The 19,576-nt window shown below is 42.9% G+C and overlaps 1 long non-coding RNA gene across 9 annotated transcripts in view; it reads right to left on the bottom strand.

The window, feature by feature from the left end:
- LOC132493530 (uncharacterized) overlaps positions 1-18,476 on the bottom strand; it is a 66,301-nt gene extending 47,825 nt beyond the window's left edge. For 8 of the 9 annotated variants that reach the window (XR_009532993.1, XR_009532999.1, XR_009533003.1 and 5 more), the window contains exon 1: positions 18,286-18,476. This is a non-coding gene — a long non-coding RNA (uncharacterized LOC132493530). Of the gene's footprint in view, positions 1-17,041; positions 17,139-18,285 lie in introns of all 9 variants that reach the window. The other variant, XR_009532994.1, reaches the window with a different exon arrangement.
- Between the last annotated feature and the right edge of the window lie 1,100 nt (positions 18,477-19,576).

Here is a 19,576-nt window from a genome sequence, read left to right as displayed (position 1 = left end):
GTATGTTTTTTTTCCACACACACAGACTGCATTTTATTTTTACAAGAGAAAAATCAACTGACACCAAACATTGTAAATGGATGACCACAGCAAAAGCAACAATGATTGTAATTACCAAACATGAAACACACTCATACTATTGTCATAATATTGACATTCATTCCAGGAATCCTCCACAGCTCCTTTAATTTGCAGTGAAAGACACCATTTTTTTTTTTTTTTTTTTTTTTTTTTTTTGCAGTACGCGGGCCTATCAGTGTTGTGGGCTCTCCCATTGTGGAGCATAGGCTCCGGACGTGCAGGCTCAGTGGCCATGGCTCACGGGCCCAGCCTCTCCGCAGCATGTGGGATCTTCCTGGACTGGGGCACGAACCCGTGTCCCCTGCATCGGCAGGCGGACTCTCAACCACTGCACCACCAGGGAAGCCTGACATCATATATATTTAAATTATCAGCACTCACCTGAGATCTTCAAAAATCAACAAAAACATAATTTTGTGCTCTCTTTCATTTATTCTGGTTCTAAGTGGTCATTTCTAAACAAAAGTATTTAAGTATGTTAACGTCATCTTATAACATCATATTTCAAATGACTACCGTCTCTCCAAAGATGCAATATGAGGAACTCATAATTAGGCTCTCCAAAGTTTTACTCTTTGAATCTGTATTACACTTCTGCTGAACTTCACACTGTTCATTATTCTCTGAGAATATTCTTTTTCTTGTATGCCCATCTCACATGCTCTTTCATTTCATGAAGTTTTTTCCTACAATTTTATGCCTAGTTTATTTCTGAGAAAATGCATTATTCCAGATTGATAATTATAGACACAAAGACTTCTATATAATTCCCTGAGAGTTTCAAAAACTCCTTCTTCTTTTTTTTTTAGATACCTAGATTCTGAAGCTCTCCACAAAGCATTACTAAAATTGCATTTACATAGTATCTACATATTAATCACACATTAATGCATTTACAATTGTATTATGCTTTATTGCTAATTTTGGAGCATAAACGTAGCTGTCTTATTTACCACCCTCTTGGAAATCACTTTAATATTTGCCCTTAGGACTTGAAAGAGAATGGATAAATAAAAACCTGAAGAATATGCAAATACAATTATATATTTCTCATAAAATTAGGTGATTATCTAACCTTTATCCAGAAAAAAGAAGAGCCCACATACTCTGCAGTCATGATACTCGAGAATGTGTGGTCTTCCAGCAGGAAAACATGCAGTAATCCACGTGGCAGAGTTTACCTGTGACCAGCTGGGGTTAGTGTCCTATGCATTCCTTACATGCAACATATCAGGAGTGGCCAAACTGAATTTGTCAGTTGTGGCAATAAGTATAATGAAGATTTGTAGCAGGTCATGCTCATATATGCAGCACAGGTACAATCAACATTTTGCTCAATTCTGGTAGATCTAAATCTGTATCTGTTACCTTGTCTTTAACGAGGAAATGTCAGAACTGACTTACCAAAAAAAAGTGTTTTGTTTGTTTGTTTTAATTACAGTCACAGTGAGTAAGACATAGCTCAGAACAACTAATGTGACTTAGTGATTCTCTCATCAGGAAATGCAGTTTCTACTTCCCTGTTTATTCTCCACATCTTGTAGTAAGTTAAGTTTCAGTGAAAGATAAATCTACAGGGTGAAAAGAAAAGAAAACTTACATGTGTTGATAAGATCATTCTGACAGGTTTTACCACGTATGTCAGTGCTTCTGGTGATGGACACAAGCTAGAGCTCCCTACTCTGACATTTTCACTGATGTCATTCCCCTTGACCCTCAATTTGAAAGTGGATAAAAATGTTTTCTATGTTTTCTTCTTTAAGAAATTAAATAAAGAATGCTGTCTAGACATGATCCTCTAATGACTTTCAGTCAGTGGTCATCAAGAGAAGAAAAGCACAGAATCTCATCCCCACAGAAGGGTGACATTCAGTCAGGTAAGAAAATTCTCCCCAAAATCAGAGCTTCATCTTTAACATTCAATCAAAGGCTTTCACAGGTTCTTCATACTCTGCACTCAGCTTTACCATACGGGATTGGCTCTGAGAATCTCACACCAGATGACTGACAAACATGTCATAGTACACTGATCTGGGACCAGATCCTGCCTCTCTTAATGATCTCCCGCAGGGACATTGCAATATTCTAGGATATTTCCTGGAGCCCTCTACTCTATACAGGTACACTTCCAAGTAGAAACAGAAGCTTTGATTCTCACTGGGACCCCTGCTCTGTCCAACCAACCTCTCTAGAAATATGATGTTCTAATCTCTCCTGATTACAACATTGCACGGTCTCTCACTGTGCTAATTTAGTAAAGGTAAAAGAGAAACAAGAAAGAGCAAACTATGCAGGGAGCAATATATAAGATTCCTTTACTTCATGTATTTATCTGATATACACAAATATTGAGAAATATAGATTCATTTCATAATGGTCAAGAAAAGAGGAGGAGGAACCTCCATGCCAACAGTATATATAAATTGGAATCAATCCTGCATAAGTTCCAGCTAAAGCTTAGCTACGAGGTACTAACTCTTCTCATAAAGCAGCAATAGTTCTCCATCATTTGAAGCACACTGAGGACTCAGACAGCTGGATGCTGAGGGTGTAGTCTCCTCACTCGAATTCTGTACCTGCATCACAGAGCAATGAAATATTCCCAAAGAATTATTAAGGATGAGGTGGGGAGCCGAAATAAAAAAGATGAAACCACAGTCTGCCCTACCATCTGTACTGCTGGATGTTACCACCATCTTGGCCCAGTATGACCTTCCCACTTTTGTCTGGGCCTCCCTACTTCCCACCTCCATCCTCTCATTATATCTTACCTACACTTGGAAACGACTCTAGTTTTTCCACTGATCTTCATCAACAAGCAATCCAAATAGCAACTGTGTATATAACTCCTTAGAAACCTCAGGTATGACTCAGTAATACATGACCTTCGAAGTCAAAAGTTTTCCTAATTCCCTTTATTATTATTTTTTCCAATTTCCATGTACTTACACTCTCAGGACCTCCACTGTTCTCAGGTTCGTCTTCCCTGCAAAATCTGTCAACTTAGACATAGACTTAAGTACCACCCTCTAATTATCTCCTAGGGAATCCAGTTTTTAAAAAAGCCTCAGCAAGCCTTATGGACTTTAGTAAAGACTCTTAAAGATAACCCAGGGGAGATAGCAGTACACCCACAAATATCTATTTAATACACCCTCAGAGGAATTTTGTTTCTTTTGTATAAAGTCTCTTCTGTCCAATGAAGACTCTCAGCTCTTCTTCTTCAACATATGCAGTGTCTCACCCTTCTGATTACTCTCTGCTGTATCCCAGGGCCACTCCCTTTCCTGATATTACATTCTTTCCCAATTTTGTTAGTAACATCAAATAACATAAAGTATAACATGTTAATTATTATAAAGTGCACCGTTCAGTGATATTAAATACATTCATATTATTGGACGATCAACATCGCCATTTATCTTTCTAATTCTTTTCTACGTTTTAAAACTGTAACTCTATATCCTTTAAACATAACTTTCCTTTTTGTTCCATAACCACCTGAAAAGCATCATTACCCTCCCAATTTATATGGTTTTGACTACACTAAGTACCCCATATAATTGAAATAAGTAGTTGCATTGTTATGACTCACTAAAAGTCACAAAAATGGCATATTTGGTAGCTAAATTTCCTCAGGATTCATCCATGTTGTAGCATATTCCTAGATGTTTTCCTTCTTAACACTGAATAATATTGTATTATATGGGTATACCACACTTTGCTTATCCAGGAACTAGTGGATGAACATTTAGGTTGCTTTCATATTTTAGCTACTGTGATTATTACTGCTCTATACACTGCAGTACAAATATTACTTTAAGACCCCGATTTCAATTCCTTTGGGTATACCTCATAGTAAAAATTTCCTGGATCATGTAGTAATTCTATTTTTCAATATCTGAAAAATTGCCATACTCTTTTGCAAAGCAGCTGTATCATTCTACATTCCCACTGACAGAGCACAAAGCTTCCAACTCCCTCACATCCTCACCAATACTTGTTTTCTGCTTGTGTATGTGTCTGTGTGCTTGTGTGTGTATGCATGCACACAAATATATAAACATGCATTTAATGATATGGAGCATCTATTCAAGTGCTTAGTCATTTGTACATCTTTTTGAAGAACCATCTATTCAAGTCTTTTATCCATTTTTGAATCAGGGTGTTTGCTTCTTGTTGAGTTGTAGGAGTTCTCTGTATATTCTGAATAGAAATCTCTTGTCAGATAGATGGCTTTCAAATATTTTCTCCCATCTTGTGGGTTGCCATTTTATTCTGTTTACATTCCTTTGATACACATTTTTTTAAATATGTACTGCAAATTGTTTATTTTTTTGTTAGCTGTACCTTTGTTGTTCCTTCGTTTCATATTGAGGAAATCACTGCCAAATACAATGTCATGAAGCTCTTCTCCTGTGTCTTCTTCTAAGACTTTTTATTTTATTAGGTCTTATATTTAGTTTTTTGATATGTTTTCATTAATTTTTGCATATGATGTTAGGTAAGAGTCCATCTTCCTTCTTTTGCATGTTGACAACAAGACTTCTCAGCATCATTTGTTGAAAATACTATCCTTTCTACTTTGAAAAGACTTGGCAACTTGTCAAAACCCATTTGGCCATATATCAGGGTTTATTTCTGGGTGTTCTATTCTATTCTATTGGTCTTGAATAAGGGAAAAAATAGTATAACCTATCCAGGTTGATAAAGAACATAAAGAAAGACCGGGACTGAGATTAGGAGGGCAATATAAAAAAGCAGGGAGTAAAAGACAGTGTGAGAGAAGATCTTGTACTTGCAAGTTCATGGAAATATGATCATGTTAAATCACTAAACGCCTGACTTTGAACAATACCGTAAATATGCTAGCAAGAAACGTAACACTTACCCATCTCTGGGAAATACAGTATGGGCAAAAAGATAAACTACACACAAATATATTAAAAAGGGAAGGGTTTTCATGGTGTGAGAATATTGTGGGATTTGAAATACAATTTACTTCTGTTCTATCATTGTCTCTAAAATTTATCAAAGTGTATATACAAGCAATTCCAATTCTGGTAATGTGCTTGACAGGTTTAATATGAACTTCAGCAGACCAGTAAATGTACATTGATAGTAGGACTGTTCCCTAATCCAAAAAACAAAACACAAAAACTGGAAAGACTTAGAGTTCACTTTGTCAACACACATACAGATGCAGCGATGGTTAACGGTCCAAAAAAAGAAGGTGAGCATGGGTGCAAGAGGTTAATCCCCAGTCTGGTGTGGGGTGCAGAGTTTGAGGGTAAAACCGGTAGAAAATGCTTTTGTTCTACCCTTGATTTTTTGAGGTATGGAAATTCACAGGTCACTACCTTCATTTCAAAATGAATGAATGCACTATTCAATTTTTTTTAAAACAGGAGAAGTAAACATGAGTGATAATAAATTTTAAACTGTCGCTAGTCAAATAAGATACTAAGAAAAATTAAATCATATGATTTAAGAATGAAGTGGAGAGATTGTCTAAGATGGTAGCATTCAAAGACCCAGAGTTTGATGCCTCTCATGGGCACACCAAAGTCACAACTGTTTACAGAACAGCAATTGATGAAAAAGGCCGAGACCTACCATAAAAGATGTTTTAGAGCTAAAGATATAAGGAAGGCACCTCGGCAAGACAGGAAGGAAGGGCAAAATCTCAACAGAGTCAAGACCCATCCCCCCAGGTGGGTGGCCCACAGATGGGAGAATAATTACAATTTCTGAGGTGCACCCAGGTGGCAAGGGGTATGAACCCAACATCAGGCTCCCAAGCCCAGGGACCCTGTGCTGGAAAGAAGGGTTCCTAGAAAGTTGGGCTTTGAAGACCAGTGGTGCTTATTTTCCAGAGAGCCTGAGGGTTGTGGGAAATAGAGATTCCACACTTAAAAGATGCTCACAGGGCTCCCCTGGTGGATCAGTGGTTGAGAGTCCACCTGCTGATGCAGGGGACACGGGTTCGTGCCTCGTTTCGGGAGGATCCCACATGCAGCAGAGTGGCTGGGCCCGTGAGCCATGGCCGCTGAGCCTGTGCGTCTGGAGCCTGTGCTCCGCAATGGGAGAGGCCACAGCAGTGAGAGACCCATGTACTGCAAAAAAAAAAAAAAAAAAAAAAAAATGCTCACAAAATCCCACATGACCCGAGAATCAGAACAGAAGCCGTCATTTGAACGGATCCTGGGTCACACCTGCCTCCTGATCTTGGCGAGTCTCCCAGAGAGTCCAGAGGCAACTACAGCACAGCCTCAGGGACACAGACACTGGCAGCAGCCACTTGGGGTAGCTCCTTCTACCTCGTGGCCACTGGTACCAGCAAGCATAATTTCAGAGTCCTCCCTCTATCTTTTTAGCCTCAGGGTCTAGCCCTATCCATTTCCACCAGACTATAGACGCAAGTACTAGGATGCTGCAGGCCAAGCAACTGACTGAGCAGGGGCATAGCCCCATCCACCAGCAAACAGGCTGCTTTCAGACCCTCTCAATGCACAGCTGCCGCTGGACATGGGCCCAGCCACCAAAAGCCCCAGGACCAGCCTCCACACCTAAGTGGAGAGGCACCAGCCCCAGAGTCCTTGGCCCCTCTGACAAGTGAGCCTGCTCTGGCCTTGGAATCAGTCTCACCGTCGGCAGGTGATTGCTGCACAGGGACTGGATGGAGCTTGGACCTACCCAACAGCAAATCTGCTCTAGCAGTGGGATCAGCCTCATACACCAACAGGCACACACCAGCTCCAGGAATACCACAGCCCAGCAGCCTGTGTGACCAGAACACTCACTTGCAGGCCAGAAGCAGCCATGGACTCACTTGCATCTTGACCCTGCCCATCAGAATGACAGCACAAGATTAGGGATACCCCAGACCCTGCAGATAGCTGTGTCAGGAACAGTGATCCAACACCAACTCTGAGACTCCTGGGCCCTGCAGCCAGAACTCAGGACCTGTGTCTTCCTCCCAGTAGCCAGCATCACCCCAGTGACTGGGCACTAGCCCTGATATCACCTGGACTGCAATTCTACCCATAAGTGAACCAGCACTAGATTTGGTGTCCCACAGAGTCGTGCAGCCAACTGCCTTATGATTTAGCCTCACCAAGCAGCACAGACAGCCTCCATACAAGGCAGAGTCTGTCAAACAAGCCGTCTGGGGGCAGCCAAGCCTACCAGACCACCCACAGCAGTCAGCCCACCACAATAGAAGAGCCCAAGTAGCCAACATAGGGGGTACACCTAGAACATATAGTTCTAGTGACCAGGGGACAGTGGGCTTCTGGGACACATAGGACCTCTCCTACAAAAGGCCACTTCTAGAAGGTCAGGAAATGTAATGAACCTACTACATACACAGCAATAAAAACAGCAAGTTAAGAAAAATGAGGTGACACTGAAACACGATCCAAAGGAAGGAACAAGGTAAGAACTCAGAAGAGGATCTACGTGAAGTGGAGGCAGTCAACCTCCTCAAGAAGTAGTTCAAGGTAATGACTACAGAGATGACCAAAGAACTCAGAAGAGGATCTACGTGAAGTGGAGGTAGCCAACCTCCTCAACAAGTAGTTCAAGGTAATGACTAGAAAGATGACCAAAGAGCTCAGAAGAGGATCTACGTGAAGTGGAGGTAGCCAACCTCCTCAAAAAGTAGTTCAAGGTAATGACTACAAAGATGATCAAAGAACTCAGGAAAGGATCTACGTGAAGTGGAGGTAGCCAACCTCCTCAACAAGTAGTTCAAGGTAATGACTACAGAGATGATCAAAGAGCTCAGAAGAGGATCTACGTGAAGTGGAGGTAGCCAACCTCCTCAACAGAGAGTTCAAGGTAATGACTACAAAGATGATCAAAGAACTCAGAAGAGGATCTACGTGAAGTGGAGGTAGCCAACCTCCTCAAAAAGTAGTTCAAGGTAATGACTACAGAGATGACCAAAGAACTCAGGAGAGGATCTACGTGAAGTGGAGGCAGCCAACCTCCTCAAAAAGTAGTTCAAGGTAATGACTATAAAGATGACCAAATAACTCAGAAGAGGATCTACGTGAAGTGGAGGTAGCCAACCTCCTCAAAAAGTAGTTCAAGGTAATGACTACAGAGATGATCAAAGAACTCAGAAGAGGATCTACGTGAGGTTGAGGTAGCCAACCTCCTCAAAAAGTAGTTCAAGGTAATGACTACAAAGATGATCAAAGAACTCAGGAGAAGATCTACGTGAAGTGGAGGTAGCCAACCTCCTCAACAAGTAGTTCAAGGTAATGACTACAAAGATGACCAAAGAACTCAGGAGAGGATCTACGTGAAGTGGAGGTAGCCAACCTCCTCAAAAAGTAGTTCAAGGTAATGACTACAGAGATGATCAAAGAACTCAGGAGAAGATCTACGTGAAGTGGAGGTAGCCAACCTCCTCAAAAAGTAGTTCAAGGTAATGACTACAGAGATGACCAAAGAACTCAGGAGAAGATCTACGTGAAGTGGAGGTAGCCAATCTCCTCAAAAAGTAGTTCAAGGTAATGACTAGAAAGATGATCAAAGAACTCAGGAGAAGAATGGACGACCAGAGCAAGAAGGAAGAATTTTTAAAAAAAGAGCTAGAGCACTAAAGAACAACAAAACAGAGATGAGGAATACAATAACTGAAATGAAAAATACTCTAAAAGGAAACTACTGTAGACTAAATGACACAGAGGAATGAATCAGAAAACTGAAGGACAGAGTACTGGCAATCACTGAAGATGAACTGTAAAACAATAGATTAAAATGAAATGAAGAAAGTTGAACAGACATGTGCAACATCAAGTGTACTAATATTTGCATTATACTGGTCCCAGAAGCAAAAAGGAAAGAGAAAGCAGTGTAGAGCATACCTGAAGACATAAGAGCTGAAAACTTCCATAACCTGGGAAAGAAAACAGACATCCAAGTCCAGTAAACACAGTAAGGCCAAAACAGGATCAACCCAAACAGGACCACACCAAGACTCATTGTAATTAAAATGGCAAAAAAATAAAGATAAAAAGACACTATTAAAAGGAGCAAAGGAAAAGCAACAAGTTACAAACGTGCGAACTTGCATTAAGTTATCAGCTGACTTTTCAGGATAATCTCTGCATGCCAGAAGGGAGTGGCATGGTATATTTAAAGTCATGAAAGGGAAAAGCCTATAACCAAAAATACTCTACCCAGCAAGGCTCTCCTTCAGATTTGATGGTGAGATCTAAAGTTTTACAGAGAAGCAAAACTAAAAGAGCACAGTATCGCCAAACCAGCTTTATGAGAAATCTTAAAGGGGCTTTTCTCAGTGAAAAAGAAAAGGCCATGACTGAAACATAAAAATTAGAAAAGGAAACTTACTAACGGAAAAACCTCATTGGATAAGGCAAATATTCAACAAAGGCAGTAAATCAACCATGTACACAGCTAATAGGAAGGATGAAAGAAAACAGTAATAAAATCATCTATATTCACAATAAGAAGTTAAGGGACACACAAAACAAGTAGATGTAAAATATAAGGTCAAATTCAGTAACTGTGGGGGAGCAGGGTAACAATGCAGGGTTGTTAGTGTCCATGTAAAATTAAGAGCTCAGCAACTTAAATAATCACACACACACACACACACACACACACACCTGAAAGAAATCCAAACATAATATTAAAGATAGTCCTCACGTCACAGATGAATAAAAGGGGAAGAAAGGAACAGTGAAGAAATTAAAGAGGGATTCTAAAAATACCCAAGAGAAATGAAAATGAACACACAGTGATCCAAAATCTATGGGACACAGCCAACGCAGTTCACAGGGGGAAGTTATAGTGATACAAGCTTATTCTTAGGAAACAAGAAAAATATCAAATAAACAACCTAACATTACACCTGAAGGAATTAGAAAAAGAAGACAAAAACAAAACTCAAAGCTGTCAGAAAGAAAAAAATTAAGAAAACAATACCATATGCAATCACACTAAAAATAATAAGATACCTAAGAACAAACACACCTAAGCAGGTAAAAGACATGTACTCAGAAATGTATCAGCCATTGGTGAAAGAAGTTGAAGGCAACAGAAAAAGATGAGAAAATATAGCAGGTGCATGGACTGGAAGAATTAATACTGTTAAAATAACCATACTGCCAAAGACAATCTACAGATTTAATGCAATCCCTATCAGAATACCAAAGCATTTTCATAGAACTTGAAAAAGTAATTTTAAAATTTGTATAGAAACACAAAGACCCCAAATAGCCAAACAATCTTGAGAAAGAACAGAGCTGGAGGCATCAGGCACCTTTACTTCAGATTATACTGCAAAGCGACAGTAATCAAAGAGCATCGGACCGGAGCAAAAACAGACACAAAGATCACTGGAATAGAATAGAGATCCCAGAAATAAGCCCACAGGCGTATATTTAATTGATTTATGACAAAGCAGGCAATATGGAGAAAGAACTGTCTCTTCAATAAGTGGTACTAGGAAAACTGGTCAGCTACATGGAAAAGAATAAAATTAGAGTATTTTAGCACACCGTATATAAAATTAACGCAAAACTGAATAAAGACCTAAATGTAGGACCACAAAACCCCGAGAGGAAAATACAGAACATTCTTCAACATAAATGATAGCAACAGTTTTGCGTTCAGTCTACTAAGGCAAATGAAACAAAAGCAAAAATAAACAAATGGGACTTCACTAAACTTAAAAGATTTTGCACAGCAAAGGAAACCAAAGACAAAATGAAAAGACAACCTGCTGAAGGAGAGACAATATTTGCACATGATAAGAGGTTAACACCAAAAAGATGACCAAGCAAGGGTTCATATCTAACCTACAGAAACAGCACATGCAACTCAATATCAGAACAACACCCAAAATATTTTTTTAAAAAATGAGAAGACCTAAATAGACATTTTTCCAAGGAAAAAATACAGATAGACAGCCAGAATGCACAAAGATGCTAAACATAGCTAATAGGCAATAAAATGCAAATCAAAACTATGAGATATATCACCTCAGTCTTGTCAGAATGGCTGTCATCAAAAAGGTCACAAATAACAAAGGTTAGTGAGGATGTGGAGAAAGGGAAACTCTTGTAAACTCTTGATGTGAATGTGAAGTAGTGCAGCTACTGTGGAAAGAAGAATGGAGGTTCCACAAAAAACTAAAAATAGAACTACCATAATATCCAGCAATTTCCCTCTTGGGTATATCAGAAGAAAACAAAAACACTATTTAAAAAAAAATAATAACTGCACACCAATGTTCATAACAGCGTTATTTGCCATAGCCAAGATATAGAGTCAAACTAAGTGTTCATCAATAGGTTAGGGGATAAAAAAATGATATTTATGATGACTTCAGCAAAAAATGAAATTTTGCTATTTGCAAGAACATGGATGGACTTGGAGGGTATTATGCTTAGTAAAATAAGCCGCAGAGAAAACAAGCCTGGTAGGTTATCACTTACACGTGGCATCTAAAACATTGAATACAACAACAACAACAATGAAACAGACTCACAGATTAAAGAACAGACTAGTGGTTACCAGCAGGGAGAGACAGGGTGGAGGAGCAAAATAGTGGTAGGAGATTCTGAGGAAGAATCCACTATGTATAAAATCAATAATCTACAGTGACGTTCTGTATAGCATGGGGAATAGAGCCACTCTTTTATAATAAGTATAAATGGAGAAGAACCTAAACATTTATGAGTCACCATGTTGTACCTCTGAAACTAATATAATAATGTAAATTAACTATAGATCAATAAAATATAAAGTAAGAAACAATAAAGGAGAGACAGATTATTAGATAGAAATCAATTAAATAAACACAAGTTTTGGAAATCAAGGAATTAAAAAACAACATGTAAGACAACATTGGCCTTTAAAGTGTATGATCTATTCATTTAAAAGAAATCATTTAAGTGGTGAAAAATGGTACCCATTCTCACAATTTTGTATATCTAGGATAAATTATTATCTACAAAAATATGTTACAAATATTCACTCAAAAAGAAAGAGAAAATTTGGATTAACCCATTTTAGTATACAAATTTAATATCAAAGTCTCTATGTAACATTGATGTGAATAAGTTCTGTTAGCCACTTCTAGTTTCTTTGTGATGTAAAATCTTTTAAAGCATAAAAATCAGCCTTTCTACATCATTCCATTAGACATACATAGAAGTTAAAAGAAATGAGAAGACAGAAAAATCAACCAGGAAGGTGAATTTACTGAGAAACAGCCATTCGTTCTCCCTCCTCCTTTGCTTTTCCTCCTTTTCCAGGTCTCTTTCGGTTCCAATCAAGAGAAGTCTTGAGAATTCTGAGAATATTTCTTTGAGGGCTTCAAACCACCATACCTATGTCCTCTGCCACAACTACACACACGGGAACAAAAATAAACCTCTGCTATCTACTCATGTAGGAGAGATTCATGCAAAATAAACTCCTACATGGAGACCAACAGGTGAGTTTTCTACCTGTTCTTTATAATGTCCTTCCATTATAGTAAATCCCACACATTATGAGGCAGAAGGGGTTATGTGAGCTCTTCCTTGAAGTCAAAAACCTTGCATTCATTTCAAGTACCTGGTGATCATAGGGTACAGCCAGGGAAGGTGCCATCACCCTCGGGGCGGGGGGTGGCGGTGAATGGGCTTCCGCAACCATGCACCTCCTGATGAACAGATTCTGAAGAAACAAAGGGCGGTCACACCGCAGCCAGCCTGTCAGACTGTCGGGCCACTGGGCAACCCCACCAGTCTGGAAGTGCCCCATAAGTTGCTCAAAGCAAAACTCTACACCCCCACCGTGAAGCCAGGCAATTTGGGCCAGAGAGTCAGAGGAGACCGGTAATCAACTCCTCCTCTCTGCTCACCTCCTTGGGGTTACAGCAACCACATCTCCAAACCCAACTCTGATCCTGGAGTGCCAAGGTGGGAGCACAGGTGGGCTCTGCCGGTGCTTCAGCGCCTTCTGGGAAGCCCCCTAGTTTGAATATGATTTGAGTTTGATCCTGAGAAACCATCAGAACTTCCCACCAGAGATAAATGAGGAGATTCTGGCCTTTATTAGTGCGCACAGTGAGCCCGGTTGTCTTGGCTGTACTTGCCAACCCTCCTATTTTACGCACCTATGTTTATCCACCTTCCTCCCTGTGAGTACCTTTGATTAACCCTGAGCTCAGACTCCTGACCTATTACAGTGACTTTTTCAGTCTTTCTTTAAAAATGTACAGGTAGGGTTTCTCTGGTGGCGCAGTGGTTGAGAGTCCGCCTGCAATGCAGGGGACACAGGTTCATGCCCCAGTACGGGAGGATCCCACATGCCGTGGAGCGGCTAGGCCCATGAGCCATGGCCGCTGAGCCTGTGCGTCCAGAGCCTGTGCTCCACGACGGGAGAAACCACAACAGTGAGCGGCCCGCGTACCGCAAAAAAAAAAAAAAAAAAAAAAGGACAGGTAATAAAATGAATTTAACCTAGAAGCAGCAGCTCAGTAAGGGAAATAAAATCATCAGAAGTTATCTAATCACAGCCACAGCCATCCAGGGCCCTGTCTTATCTGCTGGGGCATAAGAATGGGACCTTCCTAAACTTGAAGGGCATCCAATCAGATAAGTTGATTACGCTCACCTCTGGCTCTTGGAGGGACTGCTAGGCAGTCTACCCAGTGTATACTGACTGCAAAACACGGTCATGGTTTTGAAACACCTATGCTCCAGGAAAGATTTTTGCGGTGCATGGGGAAGGTTTCTTTTTGACATCAAGCAAAAAATAAGTCACCAAGCCCTTTGAGCACAGGGCTTCTTAAGAGGGAAGTAGAAGGAAGGAATGGGCAGAAAACATGATCTCCTCAGAAGTGCAGGGCGTTTTTCCAAAAGAGTAGGATTTAGTCTCAGTTTAAGGAGAACACCTTTAAATAGCTGGGACAGCTCCAAACTGCAGTTTAGGGAACGAGTGCTCCAAAAGAACAGTGCTTTACAAGTCCTGGCCAGGCAGCAAGAGGATGAAGAGTTGGTTTTGCATAGTTTTGAACGCAGGAGTAAAGAAACCGAGGCATCCCTGACTAAAAGGGCCTGAGATCCTATGGCATCAGTGGGTCAGTCAGTTGCAGGGGGCAGGGGGTGTGGGGGGCGATATTTCTATCTCAACGTCTCCCAGGGCAGCCACCCCTCCCAACCCCACCCCCCTACTCCCTTCACCCTTCCTCCCTCCACTGTTGGGTCCCCAGGGACAGCACTTCTTGAGCTGGAGCGCTCAAGCACCATCTCTGCAGTCTGGATTCTTCCTGGAGCCTGGCAAGTTCTGGGACAGGAAGCCAGGTCTGCAAGGCCGCTGGGGTGCAGTCAGCCCTGGAGGTCTGGAGGGGAAATGGAGCCCTGAAGCCCACCCATGTCCTTGAAGCCGAGGGAGGAACACATCCTTCTAACAGTACTTCTCAGGGGTCAGCATGCTCCCCACCCGACGGTGATCCATACTCACTTGAGGCAACAAGGACTGCCTCTAACTGGCCCCCTCGATTGCGCCTTAAGGGTCCTCGCACATGTGTGAGAGCGCAGGCCCTGGATCTCTTTAGTCAGCCTAGGCCAGTGCTGCCGGGGTCCCTCCAGTCCCATCCCCCAGCCCCTCCCTCTGGGACTGTATCTAATAGAAGAAAGAGCACAGAGGAATTGGCTAAATCAAGGGACCTGGGAGCCTGGGTATGAGTTTGAAGACCGAGAACCTAAGGCACAATTACATATTATCGGAGACTCTTGTGGGGTGTGTGGGGTGAGGTTAGGAGGCTGAGAGGCTGAGTCGACCTGGTGAGTCCAGCCCCAGGACACCACACAGCCCCGTCCCCCCTTCCCTGCCATCAGACAAGGGGTGCCGCAACTCCAGCCGGGACTCTGCACTTCCCCCTCGCTGGTTCTCCTGCAGAAGAGCAGGTGGTCCCGCTCTGAGGGCAGCGGCAAGACAACGGACCAAGTCCCCCCGCACTAAGGCGCTACTGGAAGCTCTTCCTGCACAGCAGTGCTGGCTTGGAGCAAACCCGAGCACCGCCAAAGTTGGTCTCGTCTTGCAGCGGAGGGACGCAGGGTTTAAGCCAGCTGCCCTGGCTTTAAAGCAATCAGCCCCCGCTTTAGGTCAGGTGACCCGACTTTACATCACTGTGTGCCCCTCAAGCCTGCAACTTCAAAAGTTGGGAACTTCACTTTGATCCCAGCACCTCACATAGCTGAATGCACACTAGTCACCCCCAAGCCTGGCTTAGAGGCAGGATATAAGGTAAGGGGATGGGCGTGCACTCATGGTGATGAGGGTGTACTTCATGTACCAGAAGGGTCTAGGCACTCTGGGGTACAGCTAGGAGTGCACGATACAGCAGCTCCCTGGCAAAGCTGGTGAGGCCCAGGGAGAGCAGACACACCCATGCGTGCAGAGGTTCCAGGACGGGAGCTGGAGCACAGCCAGCCAGGAGGGTGTGAAAGTGGAGGATCTGAGCCTTTTGTGAAAGGCAGACACAGAGGATGGATGAGAAACAAAGACCAGATGAAATATGGATTTGAAAAACACACCCTGCTCTTGAAATTGGGGTTGGGGGGCACCCCAGACTTGAGACTTCTTACTCCCCAGTACCTAGTGCTTTGGCCTTTGCCCAATTACTTATAAAATTTACTGATAATATCTAACCCATAGAATACTGCATTTGTAGTGGTATTGCATGTTAATGTTTCTATAGTGGAAAAATCTTTTCTACAAGAAACATGTACACTATCTGAAATCAACTAAAACCCCTCTTTATAAAGTACTATATTGGACTTCCCTGGTGGCGCAGTGGTTAAGAATATGCCTGCCAACGCAGGGGACATGGGTTCGAGCCCTGGTCAGGGAAGATCTCACATGCTGCGGAGCAGTTATGCCCATGCGCCACAACTAGTGAACCTGCAGGCCACAACTACTGAAGCCCGTGGGCCTAGAGCCGGTGTTCCACAACAAGCGCAGCAAGAGAAGCCACTGCAATGAGAAGCCCGCGCACCACAACAAAGAGTAGCCCCCGCTCGCCGCAACTGGAGAAAGCCCGCGCACAGCAACGAAGACCCAACACAGCCAAAAATTAATTAATTAATTAATTAATTTTAAAAAGTACTATATCCTTCTATACATCTTCTCTGGGAAGCACAGAGATGGCGTGGGAGAGTGAGAAAGACCAATATTTAGTGCACATCTCTCATGCAGGTGCTCTGCTGGCTCAGATACATTTATCCCCACTTTACAAAGGAGGAAATAAGCTCAGAGAGGTTTAGTAATGTTCCCAAAGCCAAACAGCTATTGAGTGGCAGAACCAAGATCTGAACCAAGTCTGTTACCTCCAAAGCCTAAGTCCTCATCACAACAAAACTCAATTAATATTTACATTTATCGAATTACATTGCAGCCTGGGGAGTTCTTGGCACAATCCTGAATAAGAGTGAGAAAGAAAAAAATAGCATTGTTCCTACAGTCAACCAAAATTTTTGGAGCAGCGGCTAGATGCCTGGTCCTTTTTGGGGTTCAGCAGTGATCACGACAGGAAAAGTCGTGCTTTCATGAACCATGTAGTGGGGAGGAGAGACGGGTGCAACTTGGGTGAGGGATTTCACCTTGCTGGGCCTCTGTTTTCTCATCTGGAAAATGGGATGGGTGTTCCTCATTTTCTGGGATTGTCCGGCTGGACATTCTCTGATTCCATAAGAAGCATTTGTTTTCCTGTTTCTTTAAAATTCATTCAAGCCATGAGCCGTGATGCATGTTGTTAGCTGCTCCCCAAATCACTCTTCCCCACCCTTTTCCTGTGATCAGGTCTTTCCCGAAACATGACTCACAATCAGTCAAGTCACAGAACCTAAGGGGCACCCAGCAGAAAAATTCCAACCCTTGCTTCTCAGGAGCTCTGTGGTCTACCTGCCAGGTAAACTTAACTCACCTGGGACAAGGTGGCCATCCCTGGTTTCACATCAACATGATCTCAGGCACAAACCTCCTTTTTTTCCATTTGGTCTTTAAGTTACTTGTTGAAACAACTGTACAAATATGACAAAGGTATAAATCAGGCATCTTCTGTCCCCAGCGCCTACTAATACATGATGTTCTGCCACTTTAAGGATAAAGATAGAACATTTCAACATTCTGCTGCCCTCATCATTTGTCATTTTTGTTGATATTTCTATTGAATACATCTTTCAATATTTTAACAATGGAACATTTATTTAGGTTGCTCCAGACCCAGCCTTTAGTGGTAAGGGATTTGTTGTCATATTTCTATTATGTTTCCTTTAAAAACCATTATCCTATTTAAATGGATTAAGTCAATTCTATAGGCATGTATCTTATGATATTCATGAAATGAATCCATAGAGGGCAGTAGTACAATTGATCGCACTTGAGAACCTCTAGTAGCACAGTTAAGTGTACATATTATCTACATGTAAACCAAAGTACATGCCGAGTGAGATTCTCCTACCCTTTTCACTCTGTGCCCCTCAAGCCTGTGAGAAATGGAATATTTCTTGCCATCTCAGTAAACAAAGGATATCACAGTCATCAGCCCTTGCAGCCCTCCAGTGTGAGCCGCGAGCCCTGAGGATCTCAGGATATGCAAATACAGAATGCAGGCCCCAGAGCGCTGAGGTGCATATGAAAGGAAGGAATTCAGGGAGCCCAGCCTCTGGCATCTCCTCAAACAAAGAAAAGCGCTGCATTCCTCACGTTGGGAAAGCCGGTTTTCCTTAGTTAACAATCACCTGCTGATGGTCCCCATTACCTGTGCCAGAGCCCTGCCCTGTCCCCTCCCCCCGGTCCTTTAGCTCAGGGAGGAAGGAGGGCAGAGGGACTCCGCTGAATAAAGGGCCTGCGAGCCTCGGGAGGAGTTTTTAGCCGCCTTCCCCGCAGTCGCGGGGAGGCGCGCTGACGCTGCAGCCGGGCCCTGCGCCTCCCTTGCCCCGTTTCCCCTCAGGACACTCAGGCCGACCCCCTCCCCACGCCCCCCAGGCCCCGCGAGCCAGGCCGAGGGCAGGGGCGAGAGGAGGGACCGAAGTTCCCGGGACCAGACGCTGGGGGCCGCCCTTTCTGCACAGCAGCGGCGGGTGGCAGCGAACCCCTGCCCCTCAGAAGCTGGTCTTGCCCTGCCGCCAGGGCACCGTACCAGGCGGAGGGTCGGCGCCCACTTACCCGGCCCGCCGTCCGCACGACTGTCGCGGCTTCGGCCTCCGGGGCCCCTCCAGAGCCGGCAGCGTCAGTGAGGCCGCCCTCGCCGCGGGCTCCGGGGCAGTTCCGTGAAGGCGGAGGGAAGAGACCCCGAGCCGGGAGCTCCAGCTCTGCGGAAACGCGGGCTCCGTTCTGGGCGCAGTGGGTGGGACCGCTCTGCCCCGAGGCCTTCTGGGAGGGACGGAGGCGCCGGGGGAGGGAGCCGCCAGGAGCGCAGGGCCCCGTCGGGGGTCCTGGAGGGGCGGCCCCGCCCACTGTGACCGCAGCCCAGGCATTTTTCCTGGAGTCCTACACTACAAAGTTAGAAAGATACACGGTCTATAGTAAATATTCACAAATGATTGTTGCTGCTGTGCTTACTATCCTATTAAAGGTGTAAAATCCATAAAACACTTTAAGCTCAAAATTAAATATGAATTTTTACCTTTCTAATTATGTCTCTGCTATTCACAATTGTCGTTAATGAATCAGAGACTGTGGCATCACTAGTTAAAAGTGAGCTTGTTAAAAAAATAGAACTCAGGCCCACCGGACCTACTGAATCACAATCTGAACTTTTACAATCTCCCCAGTGTACTTGTGCACACATGAATAGTTGAAAGGTACATTTCTACCTCGACACGTCTTTTCTGTCTGAGAAATACACACATTTTATCCAATTTGATATAAATAAAACACTCAAAAATGCATATGCCTGTGTTGAAACCATCATTTTATCATTTCTTTTCCAGATAAGTATAGTCTCTATACTGGTTTTGTGGATCACATGCCACACTCTTTTCTTGTAGTTAGAAATAAGATAGAGAAACTTACTTTGTAAAAAACAATATATATATATATATATATATATATATATATACATTAGTGGGTAATTGAAGACACTCTTCTAAATTAAAACCAGTTCTCTTAACTTGCTCTTTTCTTCTTGGGTCACATTATGAACTCTTCCCGTGGCCACACGGTATGTGTACTTTTAATTTCAGGGACTGCTGACATTCCAGGATATGGCCATAGTTTTCTCTCAAGAGGACAGGCAATGCCTGGACCAAGATCAGTGGGAACTGTCCAGGTATGTGATGTTAGACAAGTATAGGAACCTGCTCTCCTCGGGTGAGGATACCTTCCTTCCAGAATTCCTTATCCAACCACAGGGTTTAGAGTCCTTCATTTGTACAATGTCTCCTGGAATCTTCTGCTTCCTACAATAGGGTTCCAGATTGCAACGTTTCAGGAAAGATTGGGAGTTTGTGGGTAT

This window comes from Mesoplodon densirostris, chromosome 7, assembly GCF_025265405.1.
Source record: "Mesoplodon densirostris isolate mMesDen1 chromosome 7, mMesDen1 primary haplotype, whole genome shotgun sequence".
Taxonomy (NCBI): Eukaryota; Metazoa; Chordata; class Mammalia; order Artiodactyla; family Ziphiidae; genus Mesoplodon; species Mesoplodon densirostris.
This window is presented reverse-complemented; position numbering and strand designations above follow the sequence as displayed.